The 19,856-nt window shown below is 47.8% G+C and overlaps 1 pseudogene; it reads left to right on the top strand.

The window, feature by feature from the left end:
- LOC135292537 (zinc finger protein 850-like) overlaps nt 1–19,856 on the top strand; it is a 337,224-nt pseudogene that overhangs the window by 241,229 nt on the left and 76,139 nt on the right.

Below are 19,856 nucleotides of genomic sequence, written 5' to 3'. Positions count from 1 at the left end.
TTTTCCGGAAGGGCTGAGAGGCATCAAAATCTCCTTCCAATAAAACCCCACAGAATCTTTTGAAATCTCAAGAACCCCCAAAATCCAGATGAAACCTCGCAAATCCCCCCAAAAAATGTCCCCTAAATAATAAAAATCCCATAATATCCCTCCCCAACACCCGAAGAAATCATGGCAACACCCAAAAAACCCCATAAAACCCCAAAAATCCCACGAAAATTCTGAAAAAACCAAATCTCCAATGGATCCCACTAAAAGCCCCCACAATTCCAGTGAAATGCCTCAAAATCTCCTAGAAATCCCAATAAAACTCCCAGAATTTCTGAGAATCCCAAAAAACCCAGGAAAATCTCAGTAAAACCTTCCAAAATACAAAACCCAAAAAAATTCAATAAACACCTCCAGAACAACACCCCACCCCGCCCCCCGCAAAGCACCAATAAAACCCCCAAAATACAAACACCCCCAAAATCCACAAAACCTCCCAACATTTCCCACCTTGTCCCAGCATGTCTGCAGTCCTTTCCCGGCGCTGCCAGTGGCCCCAGGAAGGTGTCAGTTCTCCCAGTGTGATCCCCCAGTCATGCCCAGAATATCCCAGCTGCCTCCAGCATGCATCCAGTCCTGCCCAGTTCCTCCAGTTTGCTTGCAGCATGATCCCAGTTTCTCTCAGGTGCTCCCAGTAGGCCAAAGTGTGATCCCAGTTGCTCCCTTTGAACCCCAATATGATCCCAGTAAGCTCCAGCTGGATCCCAGTCACATGCCAGCCCTCCCAGTGTGGTCCCAGTATAATCCCAGTTGCTCCCAGTCGGGCCCAGTATGGGGGATGATGTGCAGGGTGTGTTCCCAGTCGCTCTCAGATTCTCCCAGTATTAGTCCAGTCCCTCCCAGTATGATCCAGAGATGAGCCCAGTGTGCTCCCAGTCCCTGCCAGTATGAACCAGTTGTGCTCCACATGGTTCCAGTGGCTCTCTTTCACCCTCCCTTTGGTTCCAGTCACTCCCAGTATCTCCCAATGTATCCCAGGTCCCTCCAGCAGGTTCCCAGTCCCTCCCATTATTCCCCAGTATGATCCCATTTGCTGCCAAGCACTCCCAGTCAGCCTCAGTGCAGTGGCACTCACTGCCAGGATGATCCCAGTCACCCCCAGCATGATCCCAGTTGATCCCAGTAGAAGCCCAGTTGTTTCCAATCCCTCCCAGCACACAGCCAGCCACTCCCAGTTGCTCCTGGCATGATCCCAGTTGCTCCCAGTTGCTCCCAGTCACCCTCAGCATAATGCCAGTCACTCCCAGTAGATCCCATTTGCCCCTACCATGGTCTCAATTGCCTCTGCAGGCTCCTGCTCACTCCCAGTATGATCCCAGAATGATATCAGTACAAACCCAGTACAGTCCGAGTGTGATTCCAGTATGATCCCAGAACAAACCCAGTACAGTCCAAGTATGATCCCAGAACAACCCAGTAGAGTCCCAGTCACTCCCAGTATGATGCCAGCAGAGCCCAGTCCCTGGCAGTGCTGCCAGCGCTGGGATCCCGCAGCCCTCTGTGCGTTCCCCCCTCCCGGCTGTGCCGAGCGGAGCCCCAAGGGCTGGCAGTGCCCAGGCAGGCTCCCCAGCAGGGCCCAGTTTGGATGTGGGGCCCCCAGTTGTCGCAGTTTGCCTCTCCTTTTGCCCGGGCCGGCTTCCCCCCTTCTCCGCAGCGGCCGGGAGCAGCCGAGAGCCCCGCGCTGCCCGTGCCGAGCTGTGCCGGCTCCAGCCCCGCTCCTGCCGCGGGCTGCGAGGGCTCCGGGAACGGGGCAGCGAGGGGGTCGCTGCTGCTGCGGGAGGAGGAGGAGGGAGGGAAGGGGAGGGATGAAGGAGGAGGAGGCGGGATTAGGGAGGAAGAGGGTGGGAGGGGAGATGGAAGAGGAAGGGGAAGGCGGAGAGAGAGCAGCCACAGAAGCAGAAGGAGGTGTGGTTAGGGAGGAGAAGGATTAGGAGGAGGCGGGGGATGGAATAGGAGAAGGGGCAGGAAGAGGAAGAGGAGGGACAGAGGCGGATCAAGGCTGAGCAGCAGGAAGCACGCGGTCGAGCCCTCCGTGCATTCGCAGCCCCCACCTGTGGGATCATCGCCCCCATGGCGCTGGTGAGCGGGCAGGGGGAGCTCGGCCCAGATATCCCGGGGGGTCCCTGGGCTGGGATTTTTTTGGGGGGATGTTTGGAGAATGAAGAAGTGCAAGGCTGAGCGGAAAAGGCCCCTTGTGGGGACATCGGGGGGGTGGCGGTGGCGGCTGGCGGCAGAGGCAGCCTGGAGGAGCAGAGCCCTGTGTCCCCCAGGAGCCCAAAGTGGGGAGCCCAGAGAGGGGGGAGCGCCGCCATTGGCGGGAGCCTGCAGAGGCTGGAGAGGGGCAGGGGGGACTCCTTGGAGCCCCTGCAGCCCAGAGCAGAGAATGAGGGGAGAAGGGAGCCCAAAAAGCCCCGGCAGCCCTGAATCGGGAGCGAAGAGGGGGCAGGTTTTGGGATTGCTGGGACTGCCAGCAGGCTGGGGAGGGCAGGCACCGAGGAGAAGGGGGACCCCCAATGCAAGCATGACCCCAGCACCTGGGACAGAGGGAACTCCCAAAGAGCAGAGGGGAGGGAGCAGGGGTGGGGAACTCCTGGGGAGGGTTTTTCAGCACTGAATCTTGGTGTTTGGGAGGTGTTTCTGCAGCCTAGGTCGCTGGTGACTTGTAGAGATTGACTTGGGCAGAAAGACCTTCAAACTCAACATGCTCATCCCTTGTTTTCCCCAAACCAGGATTTCCCATTGTCACTTCTTGTGAGGTAGTGAGGAAGAGGAAGATGTCCCTGGACATGGAGTCAGGTGAGGAGGAAGTCAGTGCCCCTTTGCCTCTCTCTCCTGCTGCATCTCCCAGCCCAGCACAGCAGAACCTTATGGCAGAGGCCGTTTTGAGCGGCTCCACGGTGCAGGAACCCAACGGGGAGGAAAAGCCCCGGAGATGCCACACGAGGAGGGGCTGCAAACGCAGATGGCGGGGATCTGAGGGGGAAAGAGCCAGCCTGGGCCGGGAAGGCGGCCGGAGATGGAGCCAGAGCTTGGAGCTGGTGGTCCATGAGGAGGTTCCTGATGGAGAGAAGCCCCACAAGTGCGAGGAGTGTGGGAAGAGCTTCAGGCACAGCTCCAACCTGATCAGGCACCAGAGGACCCACACTGGGGAGTGGCCCTACGAGTGTGATCAGTGCAGGAAGAGGTTTCAGAGCAGCTCTGATCTCCTCATGCACCGGCGCACGCACACAGAGGAGAGGCCCTTCCGCTGCCCCGACTGCGGGCAGGGCTTCAGGCGGAACTCCCATCTTGTCAGACACCGGCTCATCCACACTGGGGAGAGGCCCCACGAGTGTGAGGAATGTGGGAAGAGCTTCAGGCAGAGCTCCAATCTGATCCAGCACCAGAGGACCCACACTGGGGAACGGCCCTACGAGTGTGGGGAGTGTGGGAAGAGATTCAGCCAGAGCTCCAGTCTGTTCTGCCACCAGAGAATCCACATCGGGGAGAGGCCCTACGAGTGTGGGGAGTGTGGGAAAAGCTTCAGCCAGCATTCCAGCCTGATTGTCCACCAAAAGATCCACTCTGGGGAGAGGCCCTACGAGTGTTCCAAGTGTGGGAAGGGGTTTCGGACCCACTCCCATCTCCTCCTGCACTATTGGAGTCACACAGAGGAGAGGCCCTTCTGCTGCCCCGACTGTGGGAAGGGATTCAGGCAGAACTGCCACCTTGTCAGGCACCGGCGCATCCACAGCGGGGAGAGGCCCTACGAATGTCCCCAGTGTGGGAAGAGCTTCTCCAGCAGCTCTAACTTGACCCAACACCAACGGAGGCACTGGTGAGGGAAGCCCTGCGAGTGCCTCGAGTGCGGGAAGAGCTTTGTGCGCTGCTCCAGCTCCATCCCCCACTGCAGGAGCCACGCTGGGCACAGCCCTGGTGACCCACATTCCCTGTGATCCATGCTGGGAACACACCTGGCTGCTTGTCCTTTTGGTTTGGCCTTGATTTTCTTCTGATTCATCTTTATCCCTTAAAAACAGCCCAAACTGTGTTAAATGAATGACATTGATCAGCGATCTCTAAAGTCTCACCATTTCATAGGTGTTTGAGGGGGCACCTGCCTTTGCCCTGTCTTTTGGGGGTAAGAAATGGATTCTGGAGCTTTCTGAAACCAAGACCCATCTCGTTTGTTCCCGGCACCGGCAGCTGCAGCCTCCCTGGACACCATGGACTCTGGAGAATGGGGGCAGCCAGTGAGGACATGTCCTGGATTGCAAGCTAAGTGTGTGTTCTGTTTGCCATCAGTCAGAGGTGGGGCACTTATCTTCTGTTCATTGGGCAGTTTATCTCTTCCACAACCAATCCTTCATCCAGGAGATAGCTTCTGTCAATAATTATTAATTACCTCCTGTTAATGGGCCAGTGAGTGCTACTGCATGGCTGATAAAATAACATCATGCCACTGGGAAATGCTCTGCCCAGCGGGAGGAGCCAAGCATTTCTTCCTGGATAGAATCTGAGTTTGGAAAATTGCAGCAGCCTTTTCCCACTGGATTGCCAGAGGATCAACCTTTTCCCACTGGATTGCCAGAGGAAGACCAGGCCCATCTACACCACCACTGGACCTTCAGAGGAAAACTCCACCCTTCTCCAGGATCCCTGCTCCAACAGAGCCACACCTGTCACTGCAGGAGGGCTGCAGCCACCATTCAATGGGACTGCTGCCAGCACCCTGACCCACAGGGTGTCAGGTTATATTCTGACTCTGTCAGTGGTTTTGGTTTTTTTTTTTTGGTTTTTGCTATTGCCTTTGTATTTTTAATTTTTGCTAAAAAAGAATTCCTATTCCCATAGCTTTGCCTGAGAGCCCCTTAATTCAGAATTATAACAATTCAGAGGGAAGGAGTTTCCATTTTCCATTTCAGGGGAGGTTCCTGCCTTCCTTAGCAGACACCTGGCTTTCCAAACCAAGACAGGACAGCACGACCTGCACCCCGTAAGTCACCCCCTGATGGCCACACCTTGTGAGACCCCCATCTTGAAGAGGAAGACCCAAGAGCACCATGGCAAGAGGCTGGATTTGAAACAAAAACTTTAAGGAAGTTAGACATTTTGGAGGAGCTAAGATTTTAGTTAGAGATAAGCTTTATTGTAATTAATTAAAATAAATAGGTAGGCCTTGATGAAGGTAAGAGTTAGTAATTAACTAATAATGGATTGCTTGTCAATCATTCTATAGTCTTTATTATAAACCCAGCTAATCAAACACAATGTTTGGTTAGCTGGGTTTATAATGAAGACTATAGAAACTGACAGATAGCTTTTAGGAACATAAGACAATTGTGGGCCTCCTGTGTTCTGAAACCAATTGAAGCCAGGGAATGGTAATTCTACCAAGGGTTCATTTGTCATATTTGCATTGAAAAGGTAGAAAGGTCCGAATAAGGAAGACTTCATTTACTTCCTCATTTTGGGACCCTTCCCATGAAAGGGACCCCAACCCATTTCAAAGAACAAACTACGTATGCCTAATAGATTTTGAACTAATTAGCCTATGAAACAGGGAATGGGATGTACCAAAATTATGAATATGTATTTGTATTTTGGGTATTCAGTAGTTGTATGGATGACAGGACTCTGTAATCACCTGTAAATTGCAGTGTGTATTTGGGAGCAATCCCACACGCCGCCCGGCATCGCAATAAACATACACTTTCTAGCTTTAAACTGTTAGAGAGTTTTTGTCCGTCACAGTTGGATATCGGTGCTAGATCAATATCCATATTTTTTTAATAAATCACTTTGGTGACTGCAGCAGGACATCCTGCACTCTCTGGCCGTGGGGCCAGTGGGGGTCCGGGACCCCTCTGGGCACCCACCCAGGAATTTCTGGGAAGGAGGATCCTGTGATCCTGCTGCCTACGTGGGGAAAGACCAGGTCCTGCTGGAACCACGGACAAAAGGTATGTTTCTCTTTAGGGAAAGGTACCTTATTATATCAGCAGTTAATAGGACGCGGGAGACGTCCCGCCTCAGTGGTCTGGTAACCCGTGTCCCGCAGTGGGGACCAGGGCTCTGGTAGTCCGTGCCTCCTAGTGGAGACAATGGCTGTGGTGTTGTGAATTGGGATTGGAGCAGGGGTGGCTCTGGTTTCAATTTGTAGTTTAAAGGTGCACCACAGTGACTCGTCATTTGGGTGGTTAGTCCGAATTTTTGGGCTGCGAAGGGTCCCATTGTGGGTGGCAGACAATCCTGGTTGTGCCCCCAGCGTTGTGTGTGTGTGTCTGTGTGTCTGTGTGTCTGTGTGTGTGTGTGTGTGTGTGTGTGTGTATTGTAATTGGATCCGTGTTTGTTTGGTGGTTTTGTGATTTTGTGTGTTTAGGTTGTAGATGCACCGTATTTGTTGTGGTTTGTGAGAGTTTGTGTTGTAAGCATTATCATTTGTGTGATTTGGCATGTGTTATTAACCTTTGTAAGTGTTTTTGGGAGTTTTGTAAGCTTAAAGTTGTAAAAGGTCTTTGAAATCCCTGCCTGATTGTGGAGGGACGCTGACACTTTTGTTTGGGAGAGCGGACTGATTTCAAGTGTTTGTATTGTGCTTAGACTGTGTTAGAGGGGAATTAGGCTGTGTGTGAGCTTGGACAGCATGTGTTTTTGGATGTAAACTTTTATTTGATGTATGGTCAGGTGAAAAAGGCTTTGTGTGAGTTAAATTTGTTTCCTTAGTAGTTAAAAGAGTGAATGGAAAGCCCACAACTATTCCTGACACAGTCCTGGTGATCAGGCAGTCATTTGTTTCCTGGGTAACCAGAGGGGAGTCCAGACTTTGTAGCCTTGGGATACCTCTTTTTATCTCCCTGTAAAACCCCGAGAGTTTGGTGAGCGCGTGTTTTGATAATTTTATTGGTATGTGAGGTTTGCAGTTGCTAGAGTGTGTGGTAATATTTTAAAGTGCTGATGGTTTACCTCCACCCCCCCAATTCTTGTGGAGGGATTTGTGCTGTGCCCTGGCCAAAGTTTGTGTGATTTTCAGCAGGACCTTGTTAAAACTTTTGTTGTGTTTGGGGTTGTGAAAACCCCTGTCTGTTTCTTTTTTGTGAGCCTAAACTATTAGTGTTAGGAGTCAGGTTGTCAGCAAGAAAAGGGAAATTCAGTTTAGCGGCTTTGGTTGTATGCAGAAAACAGAGAGCCCAGAAGTAGTGCTGGCAGAGGTAGCTGAGAGACTTCTTTGGTGCCCAGATACGCAGCTGAACTCTGTGTTCTGTAACATTTTCCACCAAAGTGTGAGAGAAATTTGGTTAGCAGTCCAGAAAGCTTCGGAATGGGTTACAGTAGTGCCTCACACAGCTCTTGGTGCAGCGTGGAATCGTCAGATTTCTGCCAGAACTTGACTGATACTTTGCAAGGTTTCTATCTGTCCTTTGGTTACAGCATGACAAGAGATATGCTTTGCTTTCAGCTGCACACTGTCTACAGTGTATGAAAAGTTGCTTCCAATTTTTAAACATATTTTAATAGGAATACACCTGGAGCAAAGCTTAACAGAGGACCTGATTTAATAAATTATTAGTAACCTGCAACTTGGGTGGAGTACCTAACTACATGGTGTGGTTTCATTAGATTGAATCAAAAGGAGTTTTCCCACCCCTTTTTTGTAGAACTACAAGTTCTTTCCCTAACAGCTGCTGCTCTGAACCCTGCCTTTGAAGGCCTTCTAACCCTTTCTTTTTTTAGAGAAAAGGAGAACATTAATTAACAAGCTGTTTTATCCCTTTGTTTGCTAGCACAACTATATGAGCAGGAACAGGAGGCACAGGAATCGAGAACCTGGTTGAGGGGTATTCCCCTGCCCAAGGAAAGATTGCTGCTGTGATCTGTGGATCGTGTTTCGGTGTGCAGTCTGTCAGGACTCGTGGGTCTGGCAAGGGTACAGGTGGTTAATACCTAAGACTGGAACTTGTCTCTCTGTTATAAAAAGGAACAAAAGGCTGCCCAGATAACTATATGAATTTTGTTGGCAATTGGTCAAGAGTTACGGGATAGCAGTAAAATATTTGAGTTGTTGGAAAATGGGGTTTCAGGAACATTAAAGAAAGCAGTGGAAATTCTTAGAGTTGAGTGTTGCCAGTATATTTTTGTACCAAGGGAATACCAAGTGAAATTTAAGAACTGGGATAAGATCAAAAGACATTGTGAAAAAGAGGATCCTAAACATGGGGGCAAATGAAAGCAAAGAGATTCCCAGAGGAAGCCCTTTAGGGTGTATCTTAACACACTGGAAAGAGCTGGTGGGCTATGGTGGCAGTGAAACTAAAAGGGAACTTGTCAAACTTTCCACGTAGTGGTGGCCACTCTATAGACTTGATGGAGGAGTGAAGTGGCCAGCAAATGGTACACTGGACTATGAGACTCTATTACAGTTCATGCTTTTCCTTAGGTGGGAATAGAAGTGGCAAGAGGTGACTTATGCTGCTATGTTTTTCAGCCTTTGAAATCACCCTGAGTGGCAAAGGGATTGTGGGATTAGGCCTCCATCTGATCCACTGGTATTGGCTCTTGAGAAGGATAATAAAGCTAACAGGGAAAAGCTGAAACAGGGTTGTAGCACGTGCTCCATGCAACAGAGATCTTAGAACAAGAGACAGTAGAGGCACTTTTACCACCCCCTAGAAAGCAGGAAGGAGGCAGGGTAGAGGAACGAGTAAAATTGGAACCCTCACCAACTTTAGCCTCCCCTAACTTGTCTTCTGGTTCATCTGCCCTGGGAAAAACAGTAATTGAGGGAGGGGTTTCCCCACCAACTCCTGAATTAAGGGAACCATGGAGGCTTTACCCACCGTTGCCTAGTAGTGATAGTGAATGGGATGAATCTGAACCAAGTCCTGAGCCTTCCCTGCAAGGTCTGATAGCATCAAGGGCCAGAAGGCAAACCAGACTGAACCCACCCCCACAAACAACTAGAAAGCAAACTAAAGGACTCATACAAGCACCCTTAAGGCAGGCTATAACCTCTAATGGGGAACCAAGGATGATTAAGGTCCCCTTTTTCTCAGTGGATTTGGAGGCTTGGGAAAAGACTGCTAAGGGTTATGGGAATGACCCAATAGGGGTTGCTAAAAGGGTAAAGTTTATGGCTAAGCAGCATTTACCTGATTGGGCAGACATGCAGTTACTGCTTGATGCCTTAACAGAAACAGAGAAGCAGTTGCTTTTGAAGGTAGCCAAGGATTTAGCTGAAGACGCTTGTGCAGCAGCACAAGAGGATATCAAAGATGTGTTTCCCCTTCAGGATCCGATGTGGGATCCCAATGAACCCGATGAATGGGCACAGCTTAAGAGATACCAAGACTTTGTAGTAAAAGGACTAGAATGAGCAATTCCTAAAACCATAAATTGGTCAGCCTTACATGCTGTTAAACAAGGTCCTACTCAAACACCTTCTGAATTTTTGGATCACCTCTGGGACACGATGCGGCGATATACCACCCTGGACTCTGGATTGGATGAAGGAATACAACAACTAATAAATTTATTTTTCGGACAATCCACAGGAGATATCAGGTGGAAACTTCAGAAGATCCGGGGCCCAAATAGCTGAGGTTTGGAGACTCTATTGGATGAAGCATGGAGAGTGTTTAGTAATCAGGAGGGAGGATATAAACCAGGGATGAAGACATTAGTAGCAGTAGTAAGGGCGGGAGAAAAGGAGAAACGTGAGCAAGACCTGCCAAGACAAGGACCACCCCGAGTGGGAAAAGATCCATGTGCATTTTGCAAGAAATTTGGACACTGGAAAAACCAGTGCCCAGAATGAAGAAGGGGTGATGAACAGAGAAAAAGCGATTGGGGGTTGGGGGAAAGGCTGGTTGCTCATGTGAAGGAGGACTGAGGAGGACAGGAGGGCCCTACCCTAGGGGACCCTCTGGTTGTAGTTAAACTGGGGAACAAGGAAAAGGAAGTGGAATTTGTAGTGGACACAGGGACAACATTGTCAGTGTTGAATAAGGTCCTGTACCTCTAACAAATGATTATGTTATGGTAAAGGGGGCTACTGGTCAATCTGAAAGAGCATATTTTTGCAAACCATTAAAGGATAAATTGGGAAAGCAATGGGAGATTCATCCATTTTTATATATGCCTAATGCTCCATCTGCACTTTTGGGCAGGGATCTGCTAGAGCAGCTGGATGCAAAAATAATATTGAAAAATGGAGAAATTAGTTTGGAGGTAAAGGACCAACAATATGTGGAGCTGTTAAGCCTAATGTTAATAATCAATGAAATTGAAATTGTGAGTGAAGAAGAGAGAAACTTCAAGAAAATAATGGATCAAATATTCCCTGGTGTATGGGCTTCTAATATACCAGGGAGAGCAAAGAATGCATTGCCCATACAAATTAAGCTCAAGGAAGGGGAACAACAAGTAAGGGTTAAAAAATACCTCTTAAAGAAGGAAGACAGAGAAGGGACTAGCAAAATCATAGAAAACTTTTTGCTAATAGGACTGTTAAGAGAGTGTCAGTCTGATTTCAATACCCCCATTTTGCCAGTAAGAAAGCCTGATGGGTCATACAGGTTAGTACAAGACCTAAGGGCTGTTCTCAAAGTAACTGAAGACTTGTATCCAGTAGTTGCTAACCCTTATACTTTATTAACTCCTTTAACACCTGAACTAACCTGGTTTACCATTTTAGATTTGAAGGATGCCTTCTTTTGCCTCCTTCTCTACGAGGCCGGCCAGAAAATTTTTGCATTCAAATGGGAGAACCCCAAAACTGCACGGAGGAAGCAGCTCACATGGTGTGTATTACCACAGGGGTACAAGAACTTCCCACTGTATCTGGGGAGCAACTTGCCAAGCATTTAGAGTCTTGGAAACCTCTACCAGGAGAAGGGCAGTTGCTGCAGTACGTGGATGACCTCCTAGCAGCCACCCAGACCCAGGAGACACGCGTGCACTGGACGGTAAGCCTCCTAAACTGTTTGGGCCTGCAGGGGTATGGAATATCCCAGAAGAAAGCCCAGATGGTGAGGCAAACAGTCATTTGCCTGGGTTATGAGGTGAGTGCAGGTCAAAGGACCTTGGGGCAGGATGGCAAAGAAGCAATATGCCAGACCCCGAGCCCTCAGACACTGAAGGAACTGAGAACCTTTTTAGGCATGACAGGGTGGTGCAGCCTGTGGATTTCTAACTATGGGTTACTTGTTAAACCTCTATATGCCCTGATCAGGGAAGGGAGCAGAGATCTTCAGTGGACAAAAGAAGCAACCCAAGCCTGTGACCAACTAAAGAAGGCCCTCATGTCAGCTCCGGCTCTAGGACTTCCAGACGTGAGTGAACCATTTTTCCTGTTTTCCCACGAAAAACAAGGGATTGCCCTGGGAATATTAGCAGAGAACTTAGGCCCGTACCAGAGAGCAGTGGCCTATCTCTCCAAACAGCTGGACACGGCAGCTAAAGGATGGCCAGGGTGTCTCAGAGCTGTTGCAGCAGCGGCAGTGAACATCCAGGAAGCACACAAATTCACCCTGGGCCAGAAAATGACTGTGCTGGTATCCCACACGGTGTCTGCAGTCCTTGAGGCAAAAGGGGGACATTGGCTCTCCCCACAGAGGTTTCTGAAGTACCAAGCTATACTAGTAGAACAAGATGATGTTGAAATTGTGGTAACTCACATTGTAAATTCAGCTTCCTTCCTCAGTGGGAGTATGGGAGAAGCAGTGATCCATGACTGTCTGGAGACCACTGGAGCCACTTTCTCCAGCTGCCCGGATCTGAAGGACACCCCACTTGAAGATGCTGAGACCTGGTTCACTGATGGAAGCAGCTATGTCATCAGTGGAAAAAGGCACCCTGGATATGCGGTTACCACAAGCAGAGAGGTAATAGAGTCTGGACCTTCACCAGCAAACACCTGTGCACAGAAGGCTGAAATAATCACCTTAACTCGAGCCTTAGAGCTGGCAAAAGGAAAAGGGGTTAACATCTACACGGACTCAAGATACACGTTTGGGGTGGTTCATGCACGTGGAGCCATTTGGAGAGAGAGAGGACTGTTGAATTCACAAGGGAAGAATATTAAACATGCACAAGAGATACTGAGACTACTAGGTGCAGTACAACTTCCTGAGAAGGCAGCCATCATGCACATTAAGGCACAGCAAAAAGTGAGCTCTGAATTGGAAGAAGGGAACATGCTGGTGGACAGAGAGGCAAAAGACGCAGCCAGAGGTGAGGTATTTGAGGAGACAGTGGAGGCAACATTGATCCCAGATGGAAAAATTTCTATTGATGGTAAGCCAGTGTACAATAAAAAGGATAAGAAACTTTTTAAGGCCAAAAAAGCAAATTATAATCAAGAAGGACAGGCTGTAACAGAGGAAGGGAAACTTGTAGCGCCTTCCTATTTGCTGTGGTCATCAGTGCAAAAAGAACATGAAAAAACACTCTGGGGAGTAGATGCCCTGTACAACCATTTGAAAGGAAAAATTATGGCCAGGAAACTCCAGGGCACAGTAATACAGGTAACTCGTCAGTGTAGTCTTTGCCTCTGAACTAATCCTAAAAACATCCCAAAGCCTAAAGTTGGACAAATTGGGAAAGGCTGCGGACCTGGGCAACAGTGGCAAATCGATTTCACAGAATTACCCAGGAAGGGGGGATATCATTACCTCTTGGTATTGCCTGATACCTTTTCAGGTTGGCCAGAAGCTTTCCCTACTAGGACAGCTAAAGCACGAGAGGTAAGCAAAGCACTGTTGCAAGAAATAATCCTGAGGTTTGGGGTTCCAGCCACCATATCCTCAGACAGAGAGCCGCATTTTGTTTCCAAAATTGTGCAAGAAATTAGCCACCACCTGGGGATAGACTGTGAGCTGCATACCCCATATCATCCTCAATCGAGTGGGCAAGTGGAAAAGATGAATCATTTGATTAAGCAACAAATTGTGAGATTGGGAGAAGAGGCAAACCTACCTTGGCCCCAGGCTCTTCCATTAGCATTATTGCCAATTTGGACAAAACCAAGGACAAGGGAAAAATTGAGCCTCTTTGAAATATTATATGGGAGACCATATGCAGTTCAAGAAGGAGCCACACCTACACAAATAGGGGAGGAAACCCTACCCAAGTATATGATAGCCCTGAATAAACAACTGAGAGGAACTGCAAAATATGTGGCTGGAGCTCAAAACAGAGATTTGGATGGACCAGTACATGATGTACAACCTGGGGATTATGGGTATGTTAAGTCTTTGGCAGAAAAGACCCTGGAACTGCAGTGGGAAGGACCATTCCAGGTGCTCCTCACTACCTTTACTGCAATCAAGATCAAAGAACAGCAGGCCTGGATCCATCACTCCCGAGTGAAGAAAGCCCCTGAGGAAGTCTGGAAACTGATGCCAGGTGACAAAGAACTGAAGCTGGAACCGTGAATATATGGACTTAGAGAAATCATGGACATGATGGAGAAGGTGGTAACTATGATAGCCATTGCCATGGTTGTAACAGGAGCCAGTGCGATACCGCACAGGTACAACGTAACTGGGATGTACCGGTGCCAAGGGAGGGCCTGTGATCCCCACTCTCGTAGGGCCCTAAATGAGATCCTGAAGGTCACAAATGCACCTTTGTGGGAAGGGAGAAATGTTTGGGGATGTAGCTATGCATTTGTGCAAGGTGGGTTGCATGAGGCTTACCATCCACCCATGAAACTCATTCAGATTAGCTCTGAATGCTGTGACAAATGTTTGAGTAAGTGCCCTAAAAATAGAAGGGTGTGCAATAAGAGAGTATGATCTTGACTTTAGCATCACTCAAGTGTGCACTGAATATCAGAAGAACAAGATCAGAACTACCCCACTAACACAAAAGAAAGCTGTTCCTACCCAAAGGCCAATTATTCCAGAAGCAGAAGTGCAGCCTATAGTTCCTGTGATTACTAGAATTGGGCCGTATGCTATGAAGAAAACAAGAACTCAGAGACTGCTGGTTAATCCAGAATGGTCTCTGAAGCAAGTAGAAATGGGAACAGGTAAATGCTTTGGACATTCAACTAGAGTGTGCCCCATTTCTCAGAAATCCTTTCATGGACTGGACCACTTGGCTTCAAGAATGAATGCCCCCTAACTTTAGGAGTGAAAGAGATCTCACTGGGCTGCTAGGGAGTGCTAAACACCATAGATTCAGAAGTGTTGATGCATAAATTAACCACAGTGGGGAGTGACTTAGTTAAATTACAGCAACCTTTACAATCCTCCCTGCTAGCACTAGGTGACAACCACTGGAAGTTCTCCAAAGTATTGCCAGAAAGGAAGAACACTGAAGAACAGGACGATGAGGTAATAATTAATGCATTAGGCAGAGCCAGTGAAAACGTCTCACTAGCTCTTGGGTGTACTCAAGCACAACTGTGGATGCAGTCAGTGGCTGCTGCATCATCAGGGAGGGCAGAGAGGAATATTCTCTGCTGAACTCCGCAAAATTGTTTGGGATAGTGCATCCGATATGGAAAGGGATCTTGGTGGACTTTGGCCAACTTCACTTATAACCCTGTGACTAGTAAAGTAACAGCCTTTGTTTTAACAATATGTAACGCATCAGGGAGCTTAAGTCACCCAATAGTTCCCCTGGGACTAAACCATGAAGGGACTGTGTTGTATCCTTCTGAACATAGAACATGGGCACGAGAAATTAGAGGAGAGTGGCAGACCATCAACCTAGAGCCCTGTTCTATGAGGAACCAACTGGGGTACATATGTGAGGGGACATTAGAAAGTGATCAAGACACACGTTTGGACACAGACCAAAGGATTTGCCACTTTGAAACGCATTCAGGCAATCAGACAATGTTGCTTGTATATATAGGACAAGGTTGTATCTGTCTCAGCACAGCATGCCCCACTGTAATGATATGAAGAGATAAGGGGTCTGGAATCAAGACACGACTCGACACGAGGTATGCATCTTGTTCGATTTATTGGAAATTGATAGGCTCTTATATAGCATTGTTATCTGTCCATGCGGCTCAAGCGTACATATTATTGGTTACAAGGGACTGTCCAGGAGCCCTGACTCATGCTGTGATTGGTGTAAACCAGCTGCTCATGCTTTTCTTGGTTCTACACTCTTTCTGTCCTGCGGTCTGCTGCTATCTTGTGTAATTGCTGCCTTGCGGTTTTGCTGGTATCTCCTGGTGTCTAGCTAGCCTAGTCTGCAGCCATTGTGTAACTGTCCAACTTCCTCTCATCTCTGGTCCAAGGACATTTCTAGGACTGTCTGTTGGCTTCAGGCCTGGGTTATGCACTCCTTGTAAAAGTCCGTGCCCTCTCTTTACTAGCCAGGCAGTAGAAATACTTTCTGTACTAATACTCTCTGCAATGGACCTGCCTATACCTCTTGTCAGTTAAAAGAGTTCTTCAGTGAGTGGGGAATAGAACACAAGAAAGGCATACCTGCAAATCCCACAGGACAATCCATCGTAAAAAGGACACATCAAACCCTCAAAAGAGTCCTCAGTCAGCAGCAAAGAGAAACAAAAATGAAATCTCCAGTGGAAAGACTTTGCAAGGCTCTCTATGTCATCAACTTCCTGAACTCTACAACATCAGAGCCTGACCCCCCAGTACTTCACCACTTTGCAAATACCACCCAAGCAAAGCTCACTGAGAAACCACCTGTACTGGGGAAGGACCCAAAAACACATCAAATTTCTGGGCCATTCCAATTGATTACCTGGGGAAGAGGGGATGCCTGTGTTCTACTCCCATCTGCTCCTGGATGGTACCCAGGAAAAAACATAAAACCATACCTAGGCACTGCAAAAGCCACTCCCACAAACACTGACAAGAATTCCCCTGAGTCAAACACAAGACCTCCTCAAAACCAGACCAGTTCTGCCTGGAGACGAAGACGTTGCCAAATGTCCACATACAGAAGAAAAGCCCATCCCATCACAGGACAGCAGACAAAACAGAAAGCTGAACAACATTCTGCTGCATCAAGCCATAAGCCAGACACAGCCTGAACACAAAATTGTTCTCTGAGTTATATGTTATTATCCATTTAGATCCTAAAAAGCCCTATTATTCCCCTTTCTCAACTCTTACCAAAAACCCCTAACCTTATACCCACTTCCCCACCCTTAGTTTAAGGAAAAAGAAAAAAAAAAAAAAAAGAAAAGAAAGAAAAAAAAAAAAAGAAAGAAAAAAAAATAAGGGGGAGGGGAAGGAACAGAGGAAAGGAACAAAGGAGAAAACCCTAACCCTCCCCTCCCGCCATCAAGATAACAAATTTTGCTTATATTCCCTATCAGAAGCCCCATTCCTGTCCAGAGATGAAAAATGTCTCCGTTGGTGCTGTCCTCACTGCTGCTTGGATTTCTTCACTGTACCATGTGCCATCAGTTGGATCAGCCCACAGCCTGGCCACAATGTCTGGGTAACCTCAGCAAGGACGTTAAAACAGGATAACATGTGCTTATCCATGGGAAGCATGGATAACCCACTTTCCACATGTCTGGTAGGAATTCCCTTCGCAGCCGATGCCTGGCCCGTCTATAACTCAGAGCTCCTCCTCACCACAGGTAAGAGACCCAACCTGGTGGGCACCTGGGACCAGTGGACAAAAATGCTGCCCAATGCTCTCGAGGAACCCCAAGAACTGGACCTGTTGGGATCCTCCAAGGCAACATACTGTGTCAAATTTTACTTTAGGTGTCCAAAAAATAATTGGCCAGAAATTGACCAGACCAAAACCAGATACCAGAAAGACACACCACCAATTAACAAAGCCTATAACCCTCCTGATTGGTGTAATTACACTGCTCGTGTGATCTCTGTATCCTCTCTTCACCCCAAAGTACTACCCAAGGGAACGTTTCTCATCTGTGGTGACCGAGTATGGGCTGGGATCCCCTCATGGCTACAGGGAGGTCCCTGTACCCTTGGAAAACTTTCTACCCTCACATCAAATATAACCTTGCTACATAACTGAAAAAAAGAAAGTGAATGAAAATGGCACAAAAGATCCTACACAGAATTTGATGAAAATTGCAATCCCAAATTATACGATTGGAACAAACCAAAAAGGATTGCTGTCTCCCTATTCCTACCATGGGTAACTGCAGCTAAAGCCCTTGGTGAAATGAATCACCCTGGGTGCTGGCTCAGTAAGCAAGCCAGCGCTACATCGGCTGCCCTGAGCGATCTTTGAAAGGAAGAAGAGACCACAAGACATGCACCACTCCAAAATCGAGCAGCAATTGACTTCCTGCTGCTTGCCCACGGACACGGCTGCCAAGACTTGGAAGGGATGTGCTGCTTCAATCTCTCTTAATGCTAGGAATCCATCCACGCAAACATCCAGAAACTGAAGGAACTGGTGAAGGACTGAAAAGTAGAAAACAGCCCAGACTGGGTCAATGACCTTTTCAGTCAGTGGGGATATACAGGATGGGTTGCATCTTTGGTTAAGGGAATGTTGTGGATTTTCCTTGTAATTGTCATTGTATTAGCTATGTTCTCATGCCTTTTCCATTGGTTTAAAAGAACTATAGGGAACGCCTTTTCTCTAAATACAGAAAGTGGAGTTGTAGCAGGCCCAGGGCCTGCAATGCCTCCATGGCGTTCAGCAGCCTAAGACAGGAAATGCCTGGTCATGATGACTGGACCTAAGAAGCCCCTCTTCCACCCTCGGACCCTTGCTTATCTCTCTGTAAGCCCACAGTTCACTTTCGCCTCGACCCTCACTATTGGATTGTTTCTAAAACTCCTGTACCCTATATAAAGCCCTACTTCTGCCCTGTTCTGCAGAAGAGCTGTCCCTGAGACCTTGTCAGAAGACATCAATAAAGACATCTCTGTGGAACCTCACACAGCCTTCTCCTCTCTCTGCCAGCATCTGCCAAAGGCACTCAGCAAGCCAAGAGCTGAAATCACAAATGAGCTGAGAATCACTAAAGAGCTGAGCTTGCTAAGACTGCCTGCAGCTCTGGGGCCTGCCTGAGGGGCCCGGACAGGTCGTGCTGAATTGGACTTCTCTGTCTTGGGCACCCACGGCAGCCGGGGCCGGGGAGACCCCGAAACGCCGGAGTCGCCTCAGGGACAAGGTGGGCATCGGGCACAGCTGGGACTCCATGGTCTCACACAGCTTTCCCAGCCTGAATGATTCCATGAGTCTGGGATTCTATGAAGGCATGATTCAAAACAGATTTGAACTCCAAATCTACCATATACAAATATTACAAAGGTCAAAATTCACGTGAAAGAAATTAAAGATGATTCTTTAAGATTGAAAGAATCGTATGTCAATGTTGCATATAGGTAAACCCTATAAAAGAAGAGCCTTGTTACCCTTGTAAAATGATGGCTCAGGCCTGCTGCTTGGGCTAAGTACAGCTAACAGCTAGCCTGACAAGTTCCTGTGAGAAAGGAATTTGCACCTGTGAGAGGAAAGACTTCTACCCACATCTTCTATGCAGGAGACAAGAATGGAAACCGTGTTAGAGAGAGGAAAGGTTTTGACTGACACCTACATGAGCAACTACTAACCAATGAACTGAGTTGCACTAAGTTACTAAGCAATTAAAATGAAACACAATGCCTTCAGAAAACCATAGAAATATGAGCTGTGAAGAATAAAGATGGGCTGTTGTGCATGAAGAAATAGGTGTCTTGCCTGTCTCTACAGCGACATGTAAAGACAGCATTGCATGAACTGCCCTTGGGTTTAACATCTTCAGTGAAAAGTTAAACTGGGCCTCTCTATTAAGAAAGGGTTAGTGGTTCAAATGTCCTTGTCCTTGAAGAGAATTCAAAAGCCTTCATAGATATGTTTCTGCTTCTGTAAATACAAACACCTTCATGTTAACATGTGGAAATATATTCTGATTATCATTATTGACAGGCCAATGGAAGAGAAAAAATAATCAGATTTTGTAGGCTGACTTCTTCCCTCTAATGCCTGGCCTTTCTGGCTGAGATGCCAAACTCATGAGCACACTGCTTAATTCTTTTTCAGTTCAAGATGAGGCAGAGTTGCGAGAAAAGCTGTGCCTCCAGTGAGGCCTGGCCTCGTACACATCTAGTAAAAATGGTATTTCTGAGTTTGAAGTTTCTCAAAAGACAGATCTTGGCCTTGGAAATGCAACTCTCAGTCAGGGACCTTGTTGGCAGAAGGTGCAATAAAATGCAGCTTGTGCCTCTTCTGTGTTTATCTTTTGTGTGCGGATTGTAGGGTTTGTTGTGTGTTGCTGCTTTTCCCCTGCTCTTTTCCCCGCAGTGTTTGGGGAGCAGAGGTGCAGCGGCCCCGGGAGGGCTGTGGCAGCCGAGCCGGGCCAGCCCCGGCGGGCTGGATTCACGGCCGCAGGGCCCTGCTGGGAGATGGAAAATGAGATGATTGGCTCTGGCAATTAAGGGATGAATACTGTGTGAATATTGAGAGAAGCTTTATTGGTGTACAGTTATGTTATTGCAGTTTAGATGGCCTCTGTTCTCCCCATAGTTTCCCTGTGGGCAGTGCCTTCCCTCTCCCCTGTGGGCGACACAGGCCCCGCTCCGGCCCAGAGCTGTGTTTGTGTGTCTTGAAAACGTGGTGCTCTAGGGTTTTTAAAAGTTTATTTTAGTTTCTGACTAAATTCTGATTGTTTTATGTAGTTTTACAGTTACTGGAGAGATTGAAAAGCGGTAAATGCAGCGCCTTATTACCTATCAAATTTTAACATGGTCTGATCTCTTTAACAAGAATGCTAACACATTTGCCATATAAAATGATGCCAGATACTGTCATTAAAAGCTGTTGAGTTGTTCAGCAATATGCTAAATTGCACATTA

The sequence above is a fragment of the Passer domesticus genome, unplaced genomic scaffold (genome assembly GCF_036417665.1).
Source record: "Passer domesticus isolate bPasDom1 unplaced genomic scaffold, bPasDom1.hap1 HAP1_SCAFFOLD_37, whole genome shotgun sequence".
Classification (NCBI taxonomy): domain Eukaryota; kingdom Metazoa; phylum Chordata; class Aves; order Passeriformes; family Passeridae; genus Passer; species Passer domesticus.
Note: the sequence above shows the minus strand (reverse complement) of the source record. Positions and strands in the feature narration are given on the sequence as shown.